This window comes from Gavialis gangeticus, unplaced genomic scaffold (assembly GCF_001723915.1).
Source record: "Gavialis gangeticus isolate Ggan-Ray unplaced genomic scaffold, GavGan_comp1, whole genome shotgun sequence".
Taxonomy (NCBI): domain Eukaryota; kingdom Metazoa; phylum Chordata; order Crocodylia; family Gavialidae; genus Gavialis; species Gavialis gangeticus.
Window position 1 is genome coordinate 2,585,476 of NW_017728991.1, and position 8,496 is coordinate 2,593,971.

Here is an 8,496-nt window from a genome sequence, read left to right on the forward strand (position 1 = left end):
TGTCCCTCCAGTGATAGCGCGTTCCTACCCCGATATCCCGCGTGGACGGCTTTGCATGATCACCTCTCTGTTCTTGCACGGTCGTTGCACTGCTTCAGGTGCAGCATGTTATTAAAAAGAAAGGCTGAATTAATGAGGGTGTGCATATTTGATTTTTTTTTTTTTTGACCGACAGTTTACACTCGTTAGTTAGCCTAGCTCAAGCAAGCGTGGCCAGCCTGTGAAATAACCTTGGCGTGGCTGATGTCCTGTGAGATCTTCCCCACGGAGCGATGGGCGAACTGGCTTGTTTCGGGGCACGCAGAGTGGGAGGGATTGCGGGGTGCATTGGAGGCCCCCGGGTGTTGCTAGCCTTTTCCCCTATTGCAGTGAGTAGGCCGGCAGCCTGATGGGTTGTGTGAATCTGAGCGTATTGTCCCTGAGAGGCCGAGCAATTTTTAGCCACACCAGTGGTAAGGGCTTTCATTTGTGGCTGGGACTCGAGTTAGGGCCAACACTCAAGTTATAACTCTAGTTAACTTTTCACCAAAGACAAATGCCATGATGGGAGTTCATAGGCAAGTAGGGCTGGAAGGGACCTCATGAGTGATCTAGTTTGGCCCCTGCTCAAGACTAAATCACCCCAGCCAATAATCTGCTTTTGAATATGTCCAGGAGTGGGGATCCCACCACCTCCCTAGGTAGCTTGTTCTAGTGCTTGAGCATCCTTATGATCAGAAAGTTCATCCTTTCCTCTTGGGTTTATACTTTTCCTGCGGGGCATGTGATGCCATCCGCTGTTGGGGGCAGGATGAACCCTCGACGGATCGCCGATCGTGGCACTGCTGGGTACAGGATTGAGGAGACAAGGGGCAACAGAGAAGAGGAGTCCTGCATGAGCACTGAAGGAGCATGAAGCCGAAAGGATGTATCCTCTCTTTGGCTGCCCCATCCTCCGCTCAGCTGCAATCAGGCATCTGTACTCTGATCTGGTATGGCTGTTCCCAGGCCGGCGAGGAGGATGTACTCATGTCCAACAGGGTGGTCTGCTAGACTGTGAAACCGTCTCTCCAGAGGCTGCAGCTAGCTAGACTGGCCTAAGCAGAGGAGGATATAGTGCACTGACAGGCGAGGATTTATGGTTTGAAATTCCCTGGCCTTGCTGATTTTTATTTTACAACCTGATCCTTGGCTTGCTGAAGAGCACTCTGGTCATTATGCGTGTTCATGATGGAGCATGCCCTTCCCAAGGCTACGAATCATTTTAGGACTCGCAGTGCACCAGTGTCTGTCGTAGGAAGAAGCAGCCATCTCCTCTTGTACCTCCCTCAGCCTGAATCAGCAATGAATCAAAAATAGCTCTGTCCCCTCTTTCCTCCCCAGGATAGTGCCCGTGTCCCTCAACCCCCAGAAAGTCTGCACCACAGCAGAAAACCAGGCAGTTTTTCAAGCTGAGGGATAGGTGATGAGGTGGTGTCATGGGTTCATTTCTTTACCCTAAATGGGCCTGCAAGGCAGATCTTCAGCTAGGGCAAAGACTGTGGGTGGTGCTTTCTCACCCCCCCTTCCAGCACTGGAGACATTATTCCTTGTTGTTGACTCAGGAGCAGGAGAATGGTTTTTGGGGTAAATGCTTTGGACTGGGACTTGTGGTTTTCAGGGCAAATGCACGGGCTCAGGCGCCCGTGCGTCCCTGGTCCAATCATTTAATCTTTCAGGGCTTCTGTTCTTCTGTCTCATCTGGCTTCTTTCTCGTTGCATATACGTACAGCCCCTGGCACAAAAAGGTCCTGTTTGTCAATGGTGGCTCTAGGTCCTTTTGTTTTACAAGTCGCATTAGGAGCTGACCCTTTAGTTGCATTTTTGTAGGTCAGCATTTCAGAGGCAAAGAGTTTCCCAGCATGATGCAGGGGTCAGGTCAGGTGTGTGGATGCAAGACCTGCTAGGTAAGGGGTGGTTAGGCATTTCTGAGCAGGCGGGGAGCTGCTGAAGCCCTGAGGCTCCCTTGCCTGTTGGTTTGCTTTCCTGTTTTGTTGCGTGTTTTTTGCTGCCCGTGCATGCCCCTGGCCACGATGTATTCCTGTCCTCGGAAATGGTTCTGAATGAAAAACACTGGAAGTAGCTAAAAGTCTGGTCGGTGCTTGGAAAGATGCACTGGGGAGGAAGCAGCGAGGATGGGGGCGGGGAGATGGCAGGAAACAAGATCTTGAGCAAACAGATCTAAATGCACATCCTATTATCATTATTGTTGTTAGATGATTATTGCCTCCCCTTCTGTTTGCTCTGGACCCAGGCTTTGTCCTGTGCTGGAAACGCTCATCTGCAGCCGGTGCCCTTGTGCGCCGTCCAGCTTCCCGGAGCTCTAGAGACCCAGGACTCTTTCTTCTCACTCCCCCACGTCCCCAGGGAGGCTGTGTGGTGTAGCGGTTGCAGCAGAAAGGTCTCTCAGCCAAGAGGAGCCTCGAGGCCTCATTGACTCACTGCCTGGGTGGCCCTCGCAGGCGAATTGCTCGGCCTTCTGGTATGGGAAGGATGCAGGTCTTAAGCAACTGAGTGGTTCCTCCATTCGGAGGAGTAGGCAATGCCTGGCTTTACCCTCCCTACAGCTTCTGGACACTTGTGTAGCTAAGGACCCCTCTCCCACCAGCCCAGCTTGGGCTGGGAGGGGGAGCAGAGGGCAGGGCCACAGTAGCCCCAGAATAGCCTGCAGCTTTTGGGGGCACTGGTGAAGAATAACATCTCCCCTTGCAACTCCAGGAGGATTTTCTAGCTAATAGATGGAAGCTGTCCTGACTGGTACTTGGCCAGGTCTCCTGCCCTGACCATGCAAGGAGAGGAATGGCAATCTGTGAAGCCTTGTGAGTTCCTGGCCCCTCTCAAGGACGGGGCTCAATCTCTGGATCAGGCTTAGCATTAGGCAGCTCCAGCCCCTGCAGCATTCACCATTAGCATTGGTGCTCTCAACCCTTCTTTGCCTGCTGGAGCCCCTCAGAGGTTGATGAGACATGGTTGAGATGCCAGATAGCGGCATCTCCTGCTTAGCAAGATGCCTCCTGCAGACAGCCCTAAGTCCCAGAAGTGAAGCGTGATGGACACCTCTCCCATCACATCCAGTGTGGTGGTCACTGATGCGCTGAGGGATCATCTAGGCGATTGAGGAGGTAGGATGCTGCAACACCTACGATGCTTCCTGGGGCATGAGAAGCTTGGGCTCGTTTTCCATGCCACGCTGCTGACTTTCTGTGCCATCCCTTGGCCAGGAAATAGAGGCCTAAAAGGGCTATCTGTACCATGGGGATTATAGCACTTCTCTATCTTGTCAGAGTGTCAGGGAGGTAGATAAATATATTAGCCACGATGAGGCACGGGGCCATAGAAACACCTAAGATAAGCGATATCTTGCAATCACCCCCTCGAGCGGCCGGTGCTGTCGTGGCTCTTCCAGGAACTTGTGCCTCTGCGGCTGGGACTCGCATGCAACGCTTCGCAGCCCTGCATGACTTGCGTGGATCTGCAGCCCCCCCGGGCACGATGATAAAAGCCCAGGTGTTCCTCTGTGGCAGCGCCGCGTTCGGGAACTCATGCCAGGCACTGCAGGAAGTCCCTTTGATCCCCTGCGGGAATGTGTTTTTCAAGTGCGCCGCATGCAGTGACCCCTGCCACGCCCCACGAGGGGGAGATAACACATCAGAGCCTGCGCACATAGCTGCGATATCAGTGTTTTATGGAGGTCTGATTGCTGCCAACTGTGCAGCCAGCTTCAGGGGGGTGGACTTCAAAAGAAGTGCGTTTTACCTTGTCCCGCCTTGAGTAAAGAAGCCTGAGCCCAGTGTGCCGTGAGTGTGTCTGTCTGCAAAACCAGCGTTCAAAAAGGTCCGTTTCTGGTGCCTCAATCCTAATGTGGGTGTAGTTTGCTCTGCTCTCTTTTCCGATAGGAGAGGGCAAGGTATTACGACCAAAATGTCCATTTTCCTTCTAAGCTGCTTGAGGGCGATTTAATCTGGCAGTGGAAGAAGGTGTGTGTTAAATGCAAACAGCATCTTCCGGATTTGGTGGTGACATCTGCTATCGTTTTGGGTTTGTCATTGCAGGGGTTGGTGTTATCTGCAATCTTTACATCTCTGCCGAGGCATCTCGATCCTGATTACCTGTTGTATCCCGTGCTAGTCTGTTCCAGTCGTCTGGTCCGATCTGTTGTTCCTGTCTTGGTCACGCTCCACTGCCAGTTGTCTTTAATGCAAGGGCATAGACTGGGTCGGAAAGCCTCTGATAACATCGAGGGCAGAGCCCAGGCCTGCCGCGCAAACGACTCTGGCATCCACTCCACCCTCCAGGCCACTTGTACACGGCACGCTTGCCGCAGCAGTGCTCGCCGGCACACTGCACTGCTGTGGCTGAGCTGCCTTTTCAATTGCATTTGTGCTCATTAGCTGTGGTAATAGGCCCTGTCACTTGTTCTGTTCCCTTGTGGACGTGGTTTCAGAGAGAGCCCAGGCAGAAAGCATCGTCAGAGCACACCGTAGATGCGGCCCAATACGCCGGCAGGGCCCTGTATGTGAGGCAGCAGCTCTCCTTCCTCTACTTGCATTGTTGTGTGGAGGTCCCAAAGGCCTTCGGGAGCTCTGCCGCACAGGCCTCGCTGCACATGTGCGCAACTCCTGCAAGATGAGGATGTGCTTGGAGCTGCAGGTGGGGAGGAGGGGTGGGACGGCTTTCTGACCGCACTGCACATGTTGCCCAGCAGCGCGTGGGTTAACAGGCTGAGGTCCGGGGGAAAGGAGGAGAAGGGATTTTTGACCTCTTCCACTCCCCCCTGCCGCTCTCCTTGGCTGCTGCTATTTCATCCAGGCAGTCGGGAGGCTGCGTATTGGCCCTGGGGGGGTTGAGCTGGGTAACACCACAACATCAGCAGAACATCTGGAAGCTCTTAAAGGGTTTTATTTTTTAGCACATTTGCAAGAGCTAGGGAGACTCCTGCACGGGGTTTTGCAGATGTCTGGGAGCTGTGCTCTTTTTTTCCCTCACTCCCAGACTCCTGTGCCCAATGTGCGGGCAAACCACCTACCGTCTACTTACAGTTCGACACTGCTCATGTTTCAGGGGACCAGGATGCAGGCAGAAAGTGAGCAGAGGTGCGAATGGTGCCGTATGGTGTATGAGTTGTGACCGTAGACCTCTTCCTCTCCTTCCCTACGCTGCCAGCTGCCATCAGAGCAGGACAGGGAAGCCGAGCAGGGTGTACTCTAGGATATCTGCTCATGATCAAATGCTTTGATTCATTTTATTGTCACAAAACCAGAATTGGAGAACAATCGGATTCCCCCAAAGCAAGGAAAAAGCCTCCAAAAGCCAAAAGGAGGTTGGGTGTGTTCTGGATGAAGGTTGGATGCCTTCAGCAAGTTAGCCTCCAAAATGCTGCTGTTGCTCCCGTCCGCGGGGGAGAGCTTTTTTTGCAATGGGGAGGGCTCATTCCTGTGCTGCCCAGCACTTGCCACCTCGCTGTTCTCCTTCTCCTCGCTCAACACCCACGGCAGCTTTGAGAAATCAAAGCCAACCCCCTCCCCCCCGCACCCCCCAGCAGCTGTAGGGTCCTCCCAGTCTCAGCTGAGGATACAGGCGATGGAAATGCAATTTTGCATTGGTGGAAATTAGCTTTGGTGCAAGACAGGCAGGTTTCTCCACTCTTGAAGGTATAGGGTGATCAGTCAGGACACCTGGGCCCCTTCAGGCCTCAGCCACAGAGGCATTATTCCCTAACGTGGAGCTGAGTCTGCCGAGACTTGTTTTTGCCTTTATCCTAAAGGTGCCTCAGTTCTTCCCTTTGCAGAATATGGAGATCACCAGATTTCCCAGGGGCTTTTTTAGGGATGCTTAATCAGGAACTTGTACATTGCTTGGAGTTTCTTGTAAGAAAAGATCTGTTTATATATGTCTATGTCTGCTTGTGTGTGTGTGTGCACATTCATGTCTGTGTATGATATATGTAAAATGTATAATCAATATAAATACTGAAAACTAGCATGAAATGCTCCATCCTCCTGTGTGTCCCATCACGGCCCTTTATCATGTAGAAATGGCATTTTGATTTCTTCCTGTCGCCGGCTCCCAGCTGCGCGAGGCATTCGCTAACCCTCCAGCACGCTCAGTCCAGATCCGCTCCGTTCAGCAGAGGTTCAGATGACAGAATTGGTGCCTTAATCTCACGTGAAGACAAGGATGGAGGCCTCGGCTAGGAACAGCTGTCATTTCTCCACTCTCTCTCTCTCTCGAGCCAAGTACCACTGCTTTCTTCGTGGACGATTTCAGCCCACTCTCCTCTCTGGTCTTTTGACTTATAGCCCCTTGTGTTGGCTGGCTCAGTATGGGACCGTAAGTCATTATCGACCGCCAGCTGTTTGGCAGCCTGCTTGAAATGAGCTAGTCGACTTCAGCCCGATTCCTAGTGCGGAGAAGTCCGTCTTTGCTGGCAGGTCCCTTAATGATGTCACCTCCGCTGGAGGGATGCAAAGGGCTGAGCTCCTTTCTCCCCCCCGTGTGTGGTCAGGACGGGGTGCGTTGCCTGCGTGGGGTGTGGGAAACCTTGCACAACTGCTGCTGATGTGCCAAGTCCCCAGAACCAGCCATCTGGTGCTGCATTGGCGTTTGCTTGCATTGCAACAAGGCCTAAGGTTTCTGGTGAGAATTGTGGCCAGCTGTGCAGATGTATTGGAAGATGGGGTTGCATCCATGAAGAGCTGGTGGTCTTAATGAGCAAGGCTGAAGGGCGGTGTGGAGGGAAGGGAGGCACGTGGAGCCCAACCAGTGCAGTTTGGGGATGTTTAGTTTGATTCTTGCTGTTCATTGCAACGGTTTTTGTGCCAGCCACATTGGAGCCCCTTGTGTGCTTGGTTCTGTGCTTTCGAATAGTGACAGTCCCTGTTGCAAAGAGCTTCCAGCCTCAAAAGCACCAGGTTTTTCTCCCTAAGCTGTCACCTGGCAGCTCTCCAAACCTCCTCATGCCCTGTGCTAGCTCTGCCACTCGCTCCTCCACAACTGGTCACTCTGACCAGCTCAGAATAGCACGACTTGGTGTCTGAAGGTACCCGCTGCCTCCTTCCAGGGAGAGGAGGGCTTGGCGAGGGGGGTGACTCCTGGACTTTGCTTGGGACTTACCCAGGGCCCCATTTGCAAGGTGCTGAGCCTCCCATTAGAGGTACTGAGAGCCCTTGACCTCCTCTGAATTCAGCCCAACTTGCACACAACCCCTCCCTCTTCCACCTTGCAGCACTGGGTCCCAAACTTTGCAGGGACTTCTGCTGGTCTCTCCAACGCCATGCTTTGTGTTGGTCTCTGAGCTGCAGCTGAGGTTCAACTTAGTACCGAAAAGACACAGCTTTTCCTTTGGTGCAATTAATGGTTCAATGATCAGTGTTAACACCTTGTTTTTGCCTGCAGGTGCCACGATGAGGGAGCAGCCTGGGATGGAAACGGGAGACCCAGAGCGGCCACGGGGGCATAGGCCGTGCCTGGCATGCTGGGAAAGCCTTCGGAGGGCTGAGCAAGACCAATGAGGATGCAGGAGCTGCAGGGAAAGGAGCTCCTCCAGAAATCAAAGTGGATTTGAGGCCGCGAGGCGATCTCGCTGCCTGCTTCTGCCACGGGAAGACTTGTAGCCCGTCCATGGGGCCATGACTGATTTATGTGCCCTGCTTTGCCAGGAATTTTTTCTTTCCTCCGTTGTCTCCTGGCTCCAACTTCACCCTGTGGATTCCCACACAGGGCTCAGTGGGACTGAATTAGCCGCCCCGGAGGCACTCACTGATGGGCCTTTAGACTTGGAAATTCTCCTTTTGGCCGGGTGACTTTCAGGCCGGATGCTTTGGGGCAAATAGCTAAGTGGTTTGGGGTCATGCAGTAGCTTTTTTTTTTTAATTATTATTGTTATTATCCTGCTCTCTAAAGGGCCAAGTGTTTTCCTGTTTCCATGGAGGCGGCAGTGGAATTTTTTCCTATGTCTTCGAGTCTCAGTCCTGGAAGTGTGGATGGTTTGACCAAGCGAGGAAAGCATGTTGCTCACACACTGCAGCCTCTTGTAGTGGGAATAATAAAATAAAAGCAAAGCTGGGCGATTTTTTTTTTTTTCTTTCTTTTCTTTTTTGCGGAGCAGAGGGACAGGCGTGAGCCATGAAGATCAGACTGGGGTTCGAACAGTTTGGTGACGTGGTCTCGCGAGTCTGATGCTGCGAGGTGAACAGCTGTTGGAGGTCCCAGATGCTTCGGTGCTTCAAGCCCAGTTGAAGGCAGGAGAGGCCATCGATCCCAGGAGGATCCACTGCGTTTCTATAGGTGCTGCTCCATTTGGAGAATATATGAAGCTTGGTGTGTGGCCAGGTGAAGCAATGCCTTGGACGCACAACCACAGCTGCAGGGACATCAAGGTGACAGTGATGGCCTTACCCACAGAAACGCTTCTTAATAAACCCATTTCCTGCCTTGTTCATCCCTGGTCTTTTCCATCTGCCTTATCTTGGAGACCTC

The 8,496-nt window shown here is 52.7% G+C and overlaps 2 long non-coding RNA genes across 2 annotated transcripts in view; one reads left to right on the forward strand and one right to left on the reverse strand.

Moving 5' to 3' along the window:
• LOC109296642 overlaps nucleotides 1-8,453 on the forward strand; it is an 86,234-nt gene extending 77,781 nt beyond the window's left edge. Inside the window, exon 2 of the long non-coding RNA XR_002097012.1 lies at nucleotides 7,414-8,453. This is a non-coding gene — a long non-coding RNA (uncharacterized LOC109296642). The remainder of the gene's footprint in view (nucleotides 1-7,413) is intronic.
• Nucleotides 7,879-8,496, reverse strand: part of LOC109296636 — a 6,308-nt gene continuing 5,690 nt past the window's right edge. Inside the window, exon 2 of the long non-coding RNA XR_002097009.1 lies at nucleotides 7,879-8,493. This is a non-coding gene — a long non-coding RNA (uncharacterized LOC109296636). The remainder of the gene's footprint in view (nucleotides 8,494-8,496) is intronic.